The sequence below is a fragment of the Bubalus bubalis genome, chromosome 7, assembly GCF_019923935.1.
Source record: "Bubalus bubalis isolate 160015118507 breed Murrah chromosome 7, NDDB_SH_1, whole genome shotgun sequence".
In the NCBI taxonomy this organism is placed as follows: domain Eukaryota; kingdom Metazoa; phylum Chordata; class Mammalia; order Artiodactyla; family Bovidae; genus Bubalus; species Bubalus bubalis.
Window position 1 is genome coordinate 104,733,070 of NC_059163.1, and position 17,534 is coordinate 104,750,603.

Genomic DNA, 17,534 nt, shown 5'->3' on the forward strand with positions numbered 1-17,534 from the left:
AATCAAGATATTTTTTCACATCATCACACTAGATTCTTACCTTTACAGTAAAAGGAAGCACTATTTTTTGATAGTCAAGCAAAATATTACTTGATTTTCTGCTTAAAGGCTGGAAATAGAATGTTCAAATGCTGGAAAATCCGGTATTTTCGAAATAAAATTCAACTGAAGAGACTCTAGATCTACTGACAGAAACTGCAAATAATTTCTCATTAATTCCATGGACTTAAACAGAACAAGAGGTAAAGAAAAACCTTTTTGCCAATGTGCTAAATGGCGGTCACCCCTGTTTTCCCCAGTTGTATTATGAAATGTTCCAAACAGGGGCCCATGTCATTACTAGATCTGTTAACAGTTTCACAGCTCAGAGTCTGGCTTCATTTGTTAAGCATCAAGCTACCCTATCACTTGTATAGAGCTGAAAAGGTTGTTACGGTTCATAATGTAAAACTCACAAAAGTACACAGCTGCTGTTCATATTAAGGAAGTCTGTTATAATAATGATGTCACGGAAAAAGGCTGGAATCTATTTCATGTACCAGACAGCCATTCAATTTCTCCAGTCAATACAGGTATACCGGTTGCACCATAAACGCTGTGGTAGCATTACAATAAGTCAGAAAGTTCAATACACACACACACACAAAATCACTGAGGGCAGGTAATTAGGACTAATATTTATAGTTCTGCCTTCAGAAGCTTCACTTACCACTGGGACTACCCAAACAATACAAATGTCACCATCTAACTGCCTGACACCCTATTGTGAATCACAGTACTTTGTAAAAATTACAATATAAATCATTAAGCTCTTGACGGACAGTATACAAGGTCATCTAAACAAACAATTTCTCTTTAGCTATGACCTGTATCTACATAGGAAGTGTGATGAATTAAATCCTGGCCTTCAGAGAAATGCAAAGTAACAATGCATTATTAATGTTAAGAGCTAACCTATGAATTTAAACCCTGCTACCACTTGCTTTGGCACAGAATGTCAAGCTTCTGACCATGGCCTAGAGAAGACACCATGTCGAAGTGCACACTGGTTCCCGTATTTCAGTATTCCTATACAACAAGACGGGATTTCCCTGGTGGCTCAGATGGTAAAGCGTCTGTCTACAACGCGGGAGACCCGGGTTCAATCCCTGGGTTGGGAAGATCCCCTGGAGAAGGAAATGGCAATCCACTCCAGTACTACTGCCTGGAAAATCCCATGGACAGAGAAGCCTGGTAGGCTACAGTCCATGGGGTCGCAGAGACTCGGACACGACTGAGCGACATGGCTATGGCTATACAACAAGACATACAAACCATCTTCCAAAAGAGAATTTTTAAAGTAATTTTAGAGATACATGAATATAAAATAGTTTCTACTTTATACCTTTGTAGCATTTTAACGATTTTCATGAAATTACAAATTAAAGAAAAATTCTAAACATCAAAAGTACGAAAGATAACTATTAAAATTATTTAAATGCTCTTGAGATAAAAACAGAGCAGATGCCAAACATTGAAAAAGGCCTAAATTCTAGTTTAGGGCAAATGTGCCACTAAGTACTTGTTTAATCTTAATTCATTTAACAGCACTCAATTTCAGTTTCCTTTACTTTAAAAATTAAAACCAAGAGAAATGACAGTATATAAAGTTCCATTTTCCCACATTAGTATTTTTCAACCAATAGGCATCAGGTATGGGAGGACCAAGGAGAAGGCAATGGCAGCCCACTCCAGTACTCTTGCCTGGAAAATCCCAGGGACAGGGGAGCCTGGTGGGCTGCCGTCTGTGGGGTCTCACAGAGTCGGACACGACTGAAGCGACTTAGCAGCAGCAGCAGCAGCAGCAGCTGATTCTAGGATCAGCTCTTTTCATGACCATACTTGGTTATTCAGTCGCTAAGCCGTGTCCTGACTGCATTATACTGCGATATTCTTAGGAATGAAGAGGTTTGGCTGTTTTAATTTTCTAATAATAAGGAAAAATAAAAATTTAAGAGTGGAAGGTTTGCTGACTGAAGATACTACAGTGCTTTAGATCACAGCAGCTCTACAATAGAGTACAATATGCAAAGAAAGTATTAGATAATCCCTGCTGCTAAGTCGTTTCAGTCGTGTCCGACTCTGTGCGACCCCATAGACGGCAGACCACCAGGCTCCCCCGTCCCCCGTCCCTGGGATTCTCCAGGCAAGAACACTGGAGTGGGTTGCCATTTCCTTCTCCAATGCATGAAAGTGAAAAGTGAAAGTGAAGTCGCTCAGTCATGTCCGACTCTTAGCGACCCCATGGACTGCAGCCCACCAGGCTCCTCCATCCATGGGATTTTCCAGGCAAGAGTATGGGGGTGGGGTGCCATTGCCTTCTCCGTGATAATCCCTAGAGCTCCTAATTAGTTTTATTTCATCCACAAAACGCAAACATGTTCTCAATATTACAAATAAGACCGTATCATATGGACACACTATCCTATGCCTGTAACTCTTAGGCAAAAATTCTTAACATCTGCTTATATCTGGAGTTGTACTCTGAAGCTAGAATTCAGTCCAATAATGGTATGCCATAAAGTGACAGCAACAATTAAATTTGATATTAGCTATAAGATGACATTTAAACATGGTATTTGTTGCATATAACTACAGCTTGAAAATGAAATGTTTCAAACATGATTATTTATAGGTGAAGGCAAACCCTACTTATTAGCATGAAAACAGTTTTGTTTAATTTACTACCTATTGAGACTTGCTTATTTGGTTGGTTAACAATAAGTAAGCAAAGAATAGTTTAATCTCAGTAGCATGAAACATAAATATTCATAAATTCTAAAGCTTAATATCTTGACAAGAGTGTGAGATAATCACAAAATTTCTTACATGTTCCCAGTCATTTATGGTCATTAATCAGTTAACTTTACAGACAGAAAAGACCTTACATATTTTTTTTTACTAAAGTGGTAAAATACAGAGAGTCTATTCCTCTATTTTAATAGGCCTCAATAGCTCTAAAATCTCTGAGAATTCAAACTCTTTCCTTGCATCTTCATGCAGCTATGAAAATAAAATTATTCTGATACCATTTAAATTCTTTTCTGCCACAACATAAATACACATGCCAAAGTATGCAAGATTAAAAGAAAAATCCATTTATCAGCACCAGTGCTACATAAAAACCAATCCTAGTCCTCCCACTTTTTCTCCTTCTGAAGCAACAATGACAGGCAGGTAGACCTCAAATTAGACTTGCTTGTCTGGCTTCTAGTCCCTCGCCTGTACCTAAGCACTCTGTAATCAGAGAACTCCTTTCACAGTAAATAGCCCCTATACAAGGTAAGTGTGGAAACAGCTTCTAAATCATTTGAAACATTTTCGGCACAGCTGGCAGAACACCTGTTGATATTTGAAAGTAGATGAGTGATGTTTGAAACACAAAACAATAGAAACTAAAGGACTGTTCACACAACTTTCCCTGCACGCTTTTCAGACAACTTTAAATATATTCAAGGACTTTGGTGAAAAAGCAACAAACTACAGTTAGGTTACCATTTTAATATTCTTCTTGAAAACAGAGATCAACCCACTGAAACTAAGCTTCCCAAAATGAATTGTTACTAGGTCAACAATCTCACAGATGTGAGAAAGTCCTATAAAATGCTTTTTCTTTTTTTTCAATTTCTTTATATTGCCTATACCATCCGCTAACTCTCACTTTAATTTTTAATCTTTTTAAATGTCGAAATATATTTTACAGCTAAAATGGAAAATATCTAGAAAGGAAATATTACCTTTAACTTTACTATTTTGAACTACTAAATGATTACTCAAGTTTGTAACCAGCACTTTTTAGTTTTTTTTTTAGCACCTGTAGGAGAACCAGGATGCACATTTCACAACTAAAATGTAGAAGGTATATAAATAAAGAACCTAGTTGAATTTTGAAAGACTTTTCACCAAAATAAACAAAAAATGGCTTCAATTATTAATATTTAAATATTCAAATGACGTATCTGACTTTTAACAATGAGAACTCATTTCTAACCAATCAATAAGCATTTATTGATTCCATATAATGTACCTACTACCATGTACATCAAAATTCAGATCAACGTTTCTGCATGGAGTTGGAAAAAACAGAAGCAGAGAGATCAATTTTTAAAATCTGTGCTAAAATTCAGTCATTTGAGGATAAAAGCCTTGGAGAGGATTGTGAAAGTGAGAATAAATTTTAGGGGTTACCTCTGGAGATCAACAGAAGATACAGTAACAGAGCTTGGTAATACTTTCAATTCAAGGTAAAGGAGAGGAACAGGTTTGGTGCAATTACGGCAGTCTTAGTGCATAGCTAACAATATGGTAGAGAAATGCTGAAATGAGTGATAATCTAAGCTGACTAGCAATCCAGCGGCCTCACAGTAAATCAGCCTATAGATATTGTACAATTGAGTAAATACTATTTCTTCCCAAGTTCAACAACTGTGACAAAGACCAAAAAAAAAATCATTAAGAACTTAAAACTGGCAAAACTACAGAAATTTTATCACCAGGAATTATGACACGTGGAAAACATCATAAGCAATGTTGCAGAAGCCTGAATTTATAAGAAGTCAGGTAGAAAAATTAACCAGACCCAGTGTCCCATTGTATCTTGAACAATTCCTGCTTTGTTAGTTCATAAATGTTTGATTTTTACGTCACCATAATGATAACACCCACATGCATTAGCATTGCTGGCTTAGTTCCTAGACACAAAAAAAAAGGGTGAGTAGTATTAATTTGTAATAGTATATAATTCAAAACAAACAACTCACGTTAAAGCACTGACCACACCAACTAACTAGAATCCTGTTGAAATTCGCCAGGTCCTTCCACAACTGCTGGATTCTTTCAACTGCGGCAAATGTATCCTAAAATGGTTTTGGCTTTAAAATGTGTTAAACCAAAACAACATACTTTCCTAATTAATATCTGGAGAGTTATATCAAACTATGAAAATCAGGAAATATAACCACTAAATCTAAAAACTGGAAAATAACAAATGAGATTTTTCACCTCATATATACCAAAGCATGTTAGCAACATGCCACCTGTATTCATGTACATCTTGATGTACATCTTGATGTACACCTGTACATCAAGAAATTAAGAGAAAATAAGAAAGCTGTGGCGAGATAGCAAATGTTAGTTATCAGTTTGCTTTGGATCTGACTTTAACGAATAAAGCTTATGAAATTTACAAACTTGACAAAGTCAGGAAACTCATACTACCTTAATCCAGGAAAACTTTGCAAATGTGCAAGTACAATGGACCCTCAGGCTGACTTTCAAACTGATCTTTAAATTTTCATGACAACCTAATAACATCACAGACCACCAGCCTATCCAGAACTATTACGTCTATGTTGCAGAGTTTAGTTATGACCCTGATAGTGTTGGTTACTCCCTAATTATGAGAACCATAAAAATTATTCTAGAGGAAAGGAGAAGTGAGGGAAAAACTCAAGTTTGCAATTATAGTTCTTTGTGACTCACATACACAATTCTCAGTCTATCACTTTAAGCATCTGGTTCCATCACCAATTTCCGTAATCTTTTGCTGAAAGTCGGTGATACTCAATTTAGGATGTCAGAGTCCTAAGAAATTTTATTCATCAAATGGTAAAGGGAACACAGTAACTAAAAGTTGAGTTTATGGAATCAGGTCTGGAGTCCTGGGTAAAGCTTAAAAACTTCTCTTTGCCCTGCTTTCCTTCCACAGAGGGCAGAGGTAGAAAAGAAAGTTAAAGTGACAGTCGCTTGGTGGGGACCAACTCTTCGCAACCCCATGGACCATAGCCCACCAGGCTCCTCTGTCCATAGAAATCTCCATGCAAGAATACTGGAGTGGGTTGCATTCCCTTCTCCATGGGACATTCCCAACCCAGGGATTGAACCTAGGTCTCCTGCATTGCAGGTGGATTCATTACCATCTGAGCCACCAGGGAAGCCCCATGCTTTACAGAGGGTTTGGAATATGGCAAACGTAGCTATTATTGTAGTTTATCTTTTGGTGCCTACGAATCCACAGGATATTATCTCCCTATGTTTGAAAAGCTATCAATTCAACATAGTGAAGTGAAGTGAAGTCGCTCAGTCGTGTCCGACTCTTTGCGACCCCATGGACTGTAGCCTACCAGGCTCTTCTGCCCATGGGATTTTCCAGGCACTAGTACTGGAGTGGATTGCCATTTCCTTCTCCAGGGGATCTTTCCCACCCAGGGATTGAACCCGGGTCTCCCACATTGTAGGTAGATGCTTTACCGTCTGAGCCACCAGGGAAGTAACATTCAACATACTCCAATCCTAAATTCCGAAAACCAAATAGAAACTTTTAAAAACCCAAGTGTGCTGGACTGGAATGGATATAAGTATTTCTTCATGTTTATCCCACTGTGCTGTGCTGCGCTTAGTCACTCAGTTGTGTCCAACTCTTTGCAACCCTATGGACTGTAGCCCGCCAGGCTCCTCTGTCCATGGGGATTCTCCAGGCAAGAATCCTGAAGTGGGTTGTCATGCCCTCCTCCAGGGGATCTTCCCAACCCAGGTACGGAAACCAGGTCTCCTGCATTGCAGGCATATTCTCTACCATCTGAGCTACCAGGAGGCCCTTATCCCACTAGATAACTACAACTAAAAATTCTGAACATCATCTACAAAAGGCACATAAGAAGACTATGAAAAGTACAGCAGAGATGACTAACTAGGGACCTTTGGCCCCAAAGGGAAGAATACAGCTTTGAGTTTCCTAAATTTCTTTCTGACTCACATATCCTAGACTAAGGCAGCATTATCTTCAATGCACTCAGGGAACCAATATACGAGTGAGAAATGTATAGTCACAGATTGTGGCTATAGATTTCAGCCTTTAGGGGACTACTTAACCTACTTAATTAGTTGCTCAGTCTGTGAACCTTCTGCACATTCCCACTGCATGTATTCTCTTTTCTAACTGCCCAGAAAGATGATGAGATGGTTTCTCTTCCATCAAACAGTCATGCCTGACTCAATTTAAACACCTGAAAACTAATGAATTTGGCTTATTTTTGCTCTCTGGTTTTCATTTTCCCCATACAGGTGGAGTGTGTTCTTGCCCTAACCTCTTTGTTCCCAGGAAATCCTGTTCACAAATATTGTTTAAAACCCAACCAAAGGGAGGTTTTACATTATTGTCATTATGAGATAATTCTGTCAGTTATTGCATTTCCTACCTGGGTATCTGGATTTAGGACTTCATTCAGCCCGGATTTTGCTTCATATGGATTAATCTCTTTCTAATGCATACACAGCATCCACCTCAACTTTCATTTCTTGTTCTAATTTCCCCTATTTGATTTTTGGCCCTTTACAAAATAAAAATATTAAACATTTGCCTTTATAGTAAATGTACACAAACTATCTAAGACTTACTAAAAATAAGCTAGAAAAAACACGCATAGGACTCAATCAAATAACAACTTTGCTCACGCCTCAGACCATGTTCCAATCTCAGCTCCCTTACTATCCCATGAAACCTTTATCTAGTCCAAGAAGCTTAACTCATAACTTAAATTTGATTTTTGCCCTTCCTCCAAAGCACCATGTGTATATACATGTATGTGTATGCTATACTTTTAAAATAAAAATAATTCATTTGTATACTATGCTTTAGCTTGTTTTTCCTAATTATTTCATGTGTTTAAGTCTGGTCCACCAAACAAAATCACAAGCTTACTGAAAACAGGAACTAAACAATCATATTATTAAAATTTTTCCTTCACTATAAACAGCATGGTGCTACAACACAAAGCAGTTATCGATTTATTCATTCAGTGCATGACAAGTGAATCACTGCTAGTTAATGTGTTGAGGGCTGAGGATAAAGAGGAAAACAGAAGGCAGTATCTGTCCATAAAAGGTTTACTAAATACTGAGAGAGCCATGAAAACTTTTATATTGAGATTCAAATCAGAGATAGTCACAGCATTATGGGACGACAGATGGGAAGTTCCTAACTCTGCCAGGGAAAGAATCATAGACAAATCTTCCCTTTAAATAGAATCATGAAGATAAGTAAAAATGTGCCAAGAAAATAAGGAGTGCGAATGACATTCAACTAAGAGGAAACAGCAAGTGCAAAGGAACAGAATCGTGAATGAATGAGCAAGCAGATAAACTGATGAACCATAAAAGATTCATAGGCTTTAAGAATAGGATTGGAAAAAGTAGTGCCAAGTGATGAGGACATATAAGGATCTGAGGAAGTTAAAGGGCCCTATATGTTACAGGATGTAATCCTGCAAGCATTGGAGGTCATGAAGAGAGAATGGTCAGTATTCCTTCTGCTGATGAAACGGTAGAGAGTTTGGAAAGGGATAAAGTAGATGGATCTGAGAAGCCATTTTAAAATATAACTGAGAAACAATGAGTATTTGAAATAAGGGATGCAGCAAATGGAATGACAATAAATGAAAGTAATATAATATAATATGAATTATCATGAAACAATAACTATGAGAAGAGGGGAAGCCAAGAAAAGGTTCTGTGCAGCACTGACATTAAACATGAATCTTTACTGAAAGTCGAATCCATTCTCAGTTTGTGAATAAATATTTCTTCTATCTTGAAAACTTCAGTTTCCAGTGTATAAACAAGAAGAAACAGGTCAAGAATAGCATTGTAAAGCCTAAACTGGAAACCATGTTTATCTATCTACTGATCTTGGAATGTCTTTCAAACACTAAGTCTTCAGAGATAACAGAATTCCATCTCCCCCACCGACCCCCCAGCCCAACCTGTCAAAGTGAAGGCATAGCAAACATACCTGTTCATCAGGTTTTCTTTTGAAATGGGTACAAATAAAAGCAAGGCAGTAAATAGAGTCTGTGTCGCTTTTTCTGTCCAGCCTCTACACAACTTGACTTCTTGCCTTCACTAGCCCCTACCTTTGCCCCCTACCCCCGATTTCAGATTACTGCTTTAACACCTTAACTAACCTTTATGTGACCTGGTTAGACATATGGCAAACCGCCTGTGCATAACTTGCCACACAAAGTCATTTTAAGGCTTTTTCCTTAAAATCAATGATTTAGTTACTATGAGATGAACTATCATGGCAAATCTGACTTGCTTTAGATACCAACCAGATAAACAGGCTGCTGATAACCAAAGTGTAGGACGTTCTTGATGATTTATGCACAGTACATCCACTTCAGGTTCATTCACGCTCTTGACCACACTGAAACCTAGTAAATAAATAAATAAATAAATGTGATGTTCACACTACATTTCAACAACGCCAACAACAACATGCATATGAAACCTAAAACTTTCACTCTACTACTAGAGGCAACATTACTTTAGAAAGGTAAAAGCATGTGCCTGTCAAATCATAGGCCAGTATCTATCTATCTTGTTCATCCTCATACCCTGTGAGTATCTGCTCTATCCATGTGCTATGCCTACACTGAAAAGTATATGAAATCTTGCATCTTCCTGGTAAAGTGACTGCCAGTAACTGAAAGAGAACAGCATCTACCCACAAGCTACCATCTCATGGTTAAGTTCTCAGTTCTAGTACTGCCTCCCTGAGAGCTCTTTTCTTTAATACTCTGGCTAAAATAGCCCCTCACACATATTCCAGTCACGGCTCTATCCTCTCAGCTTGTTTTGCTGTGTACATGACAAATAGCCTTGTTGTGAGTTACGTTGTTACTCTTAGTACTCACTTTGTGTGTGACTACTGCTATTGGACTGTGAGCCTCCGCAGAGACAGGAGCATCAGTCTTGTTCACTGCTTTAGCAGCAGTGTCTAGAATAGTGTCTGCCATGTGTTCAACAAACACTTGGTGGCCTGATGAGTCCTTCCAAATCCACAAACCACCAAAATATTAAAACCCCGCTCTAAATAAAATCCTAACAGAAAAGGGCTTATTTGGTACCTCTGTGAGTTCACAAGACCCAGAGAGATGCATAACCAGACATTTTTGCTGTTTAGTCACTAAGTCATATCCGACTTTATGTGACCCCATGGACTGGGGTCACATGAGCCCATGCCAAGCTCCTCTGTCCATGCAACCTCCCAGGAAGAATACTAGAGTAGGTTGCCATTTCCTACTCCAGGGGAATCTTCCCAACCTAGGGATCGAACCCATATCTCCATCATTGTAGGCAGATTCTTTACCATAAGCCACCTGAGGAGCCTCCAACCAGACACTGACAGACTAATATAAACAGATTATTTTTCATTTCAGCTTCTATCCAGTGTGGACAATAAGAATTCAGTGGCAGTCAAATGTTACCTGCCCTTTGAATAATAAATAGTCAAATTATCTCTAAAATGAAGAAGGGAGAAAAGGAATATAAGGGAAAATAAAAGTAATCTTCTCACTGATAGAAGCATAAATAGCACAGTCAGGAATTAAAACACAAACACTTTTCTTAAATGTTATTCAAGCTTTGGGTTCCTCTTTTTTTCTAAGCGTGACTGTGGTTCTTATCTGAGCAACACTGCATTGCCATAGATAAAACAGAAAACGTGGTCTATATAATTTGATCCTCTGGAGGTCAGCAGCATGTTTGGATCAAGTAATGTGAGGGCTCTGCTTAATACCATCATAAAATATAAAAGAAGAAAACTGAGATAAGGTACACAGAATCTTGCAATATCTTACTTCCAAAACGTGATGGACGAAAGCTCCATTTTCAAAATCTGTTTTCTAAAAGAACCCAGTATTAATTGCATGTTGATGTATAAAGCACACAAAAGTTGCATTTTTCTCTACTTTGGATCCCAAACTCTTAGTTCTGGAAGTGTAGCCCATTGTACGTAATTCCCAGGTCAGAGGTGCAGTAGACAAATTAATTAGTCTATTAAGTCTCAGTCGTATCCTGGCACTGATGTTTAGGTTAGCACCTTTAGCAACAAGTTTCTAATGCTTAACTATGCTGCCATTTGTTCCTGAGAGAAATTAGGAATGAAGGGGAGAAAAAAAAAAAAAAACATAGCTGGGAAAAGTTCCCACTGACCTAAAGGCAGAAACATGTATGTGAGTCAGGGGTAGACTGATGTATTCATAAAAAGGAGAAAAACTCCAGTTGATTAGCTCTTGCTATTTTAAGTGATTAGGAGAAAAATAAATAGCTCCATATCGAAGTGAAATTTAAATAGCATTTAACACTCTACGAAATCAACCTAAAAAAGATGATAATTTGCTATGACTTAGCACTAAAGAGAAACCAATGATTTCATATGACAAATCTCTGAAGCATTTCATGGGAAGATGAAATACTTGACTAAATATTTGTGGATGCTACAAATGACAGAAATGAGCCAAATCGTATATTTGAAAAAAATAGACCTGAGTCACAAAACACACACATGGGAAGAGGGAGAGGACAGGAGGGAGAGAAAATTATCAGTTATCTTTCATCTTACAGCCATTAGCTACTGCAAGGTGTATCGAAAAGAAAAAAAAATGTCAGACATAATTCAAACTTCAGCAATAAAAGCAAAATGTGTTGATTATCATACAGCACAATAGAATACCTTTACACTGTGTAGGAATTTTCTTTTCTCTTAAATTTTTCCTCTTTTATTCAATGGGGTTATGGTACAGTGGAATGTTTTCACAGCATCAACGATCCAGATGTGTGTAAGATATGAGGCTCTAAAAGTTGTTGTATGCAATAACAATTGGGTGTCAAGACTGTCTCAGGTATTTGCGAACAGTAATGAGAAATGACACAGTTTACAACGACACAGTCATAACAAATATCTGTTACTTATTGAGCAATAGCACTATCTTAGAACCGGGATACAGCTACGCTACAATGATGGTGATGACTAGGCCATTTAAAATCCATCCAGAATGCTGATTACTGAAAAGTCAGTCAGGGTAACTATGTCTTACATTTTCTAAATGTCCTATTATTTGGGCTCTATGAAAGCTTAGGTTCATCTAATTCTCCCCAGTTACAGTGCTATTAAATCAAGGATTATTAAAATCTATAGTTATATCTCTTGTAGTTTTTCTTCAGGAAGTAATCAGATATATTCAAATGGAAAAGAATGCTAGAGGTAAAAAAATGTTTATAATAGCAAAAAGCTAAAACAATGTAATGTCCAATGGTAAGATACTGAAATAAACGGTGATATGATGGAATATTAACAAGTCATTGACTATCATGCTTTCAAGGTAAATTTAATGGCACAAAAAAATTCCTAGATTATAGCAGGCACATATTGAAAAACTGTTAAAGGAAATAAAAATGCAGTGTACAAAACCTATACAAAAACTACATGCATAATTTGACTCCAATTTTAATACATATGCACAGTCATACAAAAAAGAGAAAATAAGACATACCAACATGTTCCCAGAGGTTATCTTTTAGTAGAACTAAACACAATTCTAATTACAAACATATACTGCTTTTATAATTAGAAATGAAGATACAGTAGCCACTACGATTTTTTGCACCGAGTGGAGTTGACCACAGTTGAAGCTCGTGTTCCTTGTATAAGTCATCAGTACGACAAGGTGAGGGAGATCAGTAAGTGCCATCTTCTCAACCACTTCCTAGGGCCCCAACTCCAAGTCCACAAACTGACTCCAGTAATATCTTTGTCCCAGGTATGATAATTCCCTGTTCTTAAACTATTTCATCTTAATATGCGTATGAATCAAAAGTCTACTTATCTTTGAGATGTATTGTAGAAATGCACAGTATTTATCTACGGCCTTGGAATTTCTTCTCTGAGGCCAAAAAGGAGAATGTGTGTGCGTGTGCATGTGCGTGTGTGTGTGTGTGTGCATTTGACAAGCTCATCTCTTTATGACAAACTACACTAAACCTGCGTCACATATGTAAATGAATATTTTTACAAGTGCTGCTGAAAAGAATCCTGTCCTTCAAATTGACAGTTACAGTTTCCCAAAAAAAAGTCATTTTATTTTTTTTTCATTTATTATTTTTTACTTTACAATATTGTATTGGTTTTACCATAAAAGTAAGTTTTAAATAGCACTTTGAATCAACTCTGCCAACTTTTTTAAGTGTTTAAAAAGATGCATTTACTCCCTAGATTCTGCTTAAGATATAAAATTATTTTATGGGCAAAGTCCATTCCAACATATCTCTTATTGACACATTTTTATACCATCATCTGTGTCACCTCTAACCATCTCCTTGTAAGTTTTATTTTCATCCTTATGAAATTAAAGCAAACTGCACTCCTTTGTGCTCTGTGTCTGTGGTTACCATGGTAGTGACCTGAATTGTGCACCCAGGATAACCCTATTTGGGGCAAGGGAGAGAAGCAAGAGACCAAAAGAATGAAGGACTACATTCGGGTAGTGGTCAGCACCTTTAAACAATTACTTTTCCCTTGGAACTGCCTTTGGCCAAAACCTATAAAACTATGACCTGACCCTTCAGCTTCCTGGCATAAAGTACTTAGCCTTATGATGTGAACACCACGGAACTGGCAAGATCAGCAAACCTTTCCCTTGCTCTTTAAAAGCATTAAATTTTAAATCTCCCATCCTCAAAATTTCCACCTCCAGCTCCCCCTAAATCTAGTCAGGCCCTGGTTCACAGGTTCTAAAGACCAGATGATGGAAATGCCACATGGTGACTGAAAGCCTTTGATGGAAAACAGATGAGATAGGACACGTCGCCCAGCAGTTTAAAGTCTACAGCTCTCCTTCACTGTCTTCCAGGATCTCACAGAAGGTGACACATGGAAAAAACAGTTCATGCAAAAATTATGCACTTTTTCCACCTTCATAGGTTATCTCAATTGTTAAAAGGGGATTTCCTTGAATATTTGCATCAAGTGAATCAATGGTTTGAGGTATTTTTGAAGTTTTCCTCTCCTTAAACAATATCCTTTACAAAGAAAGGCCAGCAGATAATAGAAAAGCAGCAAATATGATTGGAGGGTGGAAGATGCGTGAGGGGTACAGAACTTCACCAGTCAGTCCACCTACTCCTCAGTTTCCCCACAGGGCTCCTCACACACCCCTCAGAAAGCTACAGTCCTGAGGGGACACGATTTGAAAACCAGTTAAGCAGATCCTGCCCTTGCAATCACCAGGTTAATATTCACAATGTTGACTATTCTAAGAGTCCATGACACATATTACTTAAAACTTTAAAAATCAGAAGAGGTAACTTAATTTTTTCAACAATATTTTACTCCATTGTTATGAAAAAAATTATGTTACAATGGCATTGGTAAATCTTAGAGATCATAAAAGTAACAGGCCCAAGTTCTTAAAAATGCATGATGTCCTTTTAAATTGCTTTAGAGGGAAAAAAACGCTGTTTCTTATAATTAGCTAATTAACTATAAAGCATAAAGTCATGTAAAATCTTGTTAGATAATAGAAATTATTGTAGTATGCCCAGAAAGTAAAAGAAAATTAAGCTATGATCTTCATAATTTCCTAACCAGGCAAATAAGATGTCTAGAAACTTAATACAACCTGCCTCACTTTTGTTGAGCCCTCATAAAACTGACAAAACAAAAGACAAAGTAAAGTTTTACAGAGTCAATAAAAATGTTTTGTAAAGTACTCTGAATACCTTAAGTGTTACAGTAAGACCTCATTTCAAAGAAACATGGTTGAATGCCATGAAAATTAGTTTAATTCTATTATATATCCTCAAGAGACAGTCCCTTGAGAGATTAGCATTTAATGACTTCCTACTTAAAAACATTATATTTAATAGCTCATACCACACTACACTGTAATTGTTTGTTGATGGCTTTTTAAAATTATTTGTACTTGTAAAACTCCTCACCACACAATGAGGTACTTGAGAACAGAATGTAGGTTTTATTGATCTTAGTGTGATTACTCATTAATTCATTCAATGCTCATTGTATATCTATTAGTCATATACTAAATACTTACAGTAAGTATATATGGAAAAAAGCCAAAGGCTTTTTTCTATCAATATTAAAAGGAAAGTGTAAGAAAGAAAGAGAAAACAAATGATTGCAATACATTGTCTTAAACACTGTCCCACAGGAACACAAGGAAGTGACAGAGGCCTCACCTGGAATATCAGGGAACAGGCCAGGCTACAGTGGGACAGATTCGGAAGACTACTGGGAGTTAACCACAGAACATGTGATGAAATACCAGGTTTGAATTTTTAAGCGCACCATATATCAAGACCCTCCTATGTCATACTGAGGATTTTGTACTTTATGCTAGGAAACCATTTAAGAATATGTTTTAGAAAACTCACTTTGACTACAAAACGGATACCAGAATGGAAGAAGCAAAACTGATTGCAGGGAGACCAATGAAGAGATGGTTATGATGATTTAGGTGAGAAATGATCGAGTCCTCAACTAAGGCTGTAGTAATCAAAACAGAGAATGGTTCAGTTCAGTAGCTCAGGCGTGTCTGACTCTTTGTGACCCCATGACTCTTTGCACGCCAGGCTTCCCTATCACCAACTCCCGGAGCTTACTCAAACTCATGTTCATTGAGTCGGTGATGCCATCCAACCATCTCATCCTCTGTCGTCCCCTTCTCCTCCTGCCTTCAATCAATCCCAATATCAGGGTCTTTTCAAATGAGTCAGCTCTTCGCATGTGGTGGCCAAAATATTGGAGTTTCAGATTCAGTAACAGTCCTTCCAATGAATAGGACTGATTTCCTTTAGGATGGACTGGTTGGATCTCCTTGATGTCCAATGGACTTTCAAGAGTCTTCTGAAATACCACCATTCAAAAGTATCAATTCTTTGGTGCTCAGTTTTCTTTATAGTTCACATGCATACATGACTACTGGTAAAACCATAGCCTTGACTAGACGGACCTTTGCTGGCAAAGTAATGTCTCTGCTTTTTAATATGCTGTCTAGGTTGGTCATAGCTTTTCTTCCAAGGAACAAGCATCTTTTAATTTCATGATGATGATGATTTAGGTGAGAAATGATAGAGTTCTCAACTAAGGTTGTAGTAATCAAAACAGAGAATGGTAGACACACATAAAAAGTATTAAAGAAACGAACAGATCAGATCAGATCAGTCGCTCACGTCCATCGAGTCAGTGATGCCATCCAGCCATCTCATCCTCTGTCGTCCCCTTCTCCTCTTGCCCCCAATCCCTCCCAGCATCAGAGTCTTCTCCAATGAGTCAACTCTTTGCATGAGGTGGCCAAAGTACTGGAGTTTCAGCTTTAGCATCATTCCTTCCAAAGAAATCCCAGGGCTGATCTCCTTCAAAACCGACTGGTTGGATCTCCTTGCAGTCCAAGGGACTCTCAAGAGTCTTCTCCAACACCACACTTCAAAAGCATCAATTCTTCGGCGCTCAGCCTTCTTCACAGTCCAACTCTCACATCCATACATGACCACAGGAAAAACCAGAGCCTTGACTAGACGGACCTTTGTTGGCAAAGTAATGTCTCTGCTTTTGAATATGCTATCTAGGTTGGTCATAACTTTCCTTCCAAGGAGTAAGCGTCTTTTAGTTTCATGGCTGCAGTCACCATCTGCAGTGATTTTGGAGCCCAGAAAAATAAAGTCTGACACTGTTTTCACTGTTTCCCCATCTATTTCCCATGAAGTGATGGGACCAGATGCCATGATCTTCATTTTCTGAATGTTGAGCTTTAAGCCAACTTTTTCACTCTCCACTTTCACTTTCATCAAGAGGCTTTTGAGTTCCTTTTCACTTTCTGCCATAAGGGTGGTATCATCTGTATATCTGAGGTTATTGATATTTTTCCCGGCAATCTTGATTCCAGTTTGTGCTTCTTCCAGTCCAGCGTTTCTCATGATGTACTCTGCATATAAGTTAAATAAACAGGGTGACAATATACAGCCTTGACGAACTCCTTTCCTATTTGGAACCAGTCTGTTGTTCCGTGTCCAGTTCTAACTGTTGCTTCCTGACCTGCATACAAATTTCTCAAGAGGCAGATCAGGTGGTCTGGTATTCCCATCTCTTTCAGAATTTTCTTTTTTTTTTTTTTAAATTTTATTTTATTTTTAAACTTTACATAACTGTATTAGTTTTGCCAAATATCAAAGTGAATCCGCCACAGGTATACATGTGTTCCCCATCCTGAACCCTCCTCCCTCCTCCCTCCCCATTCCTTCCCTCTGGGTCGTCCCAGTGCACCAGCCCCAAGCATCCAGTATCGTGCATCAAACCTGGACTGGCAACTCGTTTCATACATGATATTTTACATGTTTCAATGCCCTTCTCCCAAATCTTCCCACCCTCTCCCTCTCCCACAGAGTCCATAAGACTGTTCTATACATCAGTGTCTCTTTTGCTGTCTCGTACACAGGGTTATTGTATCATCTTTCTAAATTCCATATATATGCGTTAGTATACTGTATTGGTGTTTTTCTTTCTGGCTTACTTCACTCTGTATAATAGGCTCCAGTTTCATCCACCTCATTAGAACTGATTCAAATGTATTCTTTTTAATGGCTGAGTAATACTCCATTGTGTATATGTACCACTGCTTTCTTATCCATTCATCTGCTGATGG

General features: G+C 37.9%; 1 protein-coding gene across 4 annotated transcripts in view; it reads right to left on the minus strand.

Annotated features, from left to right (window-relative positions):
• The window catches only part of BMPR1B (bone morphogenetic protein receptor type 1B), a 524,547-nt gene that overhangs the window by 227,362 nt on the left and 279,651 nt on the right, over nucleotides 1-17,534 (minus strand). For all 4 annotated transcript variants that reach the window (XM_044946210.2, XM_044946207.2, XM_044946212.2 and 1 more), the window contains exon 3: nucleotides 9,147-9,248. The gene's annotated coding sequence lies outside the window, so the exon portion shown is untranslated. The remainder of the gene's footprint in view (nucleotides 1-9,146; nucleotides 9,249-17,534) is intronic.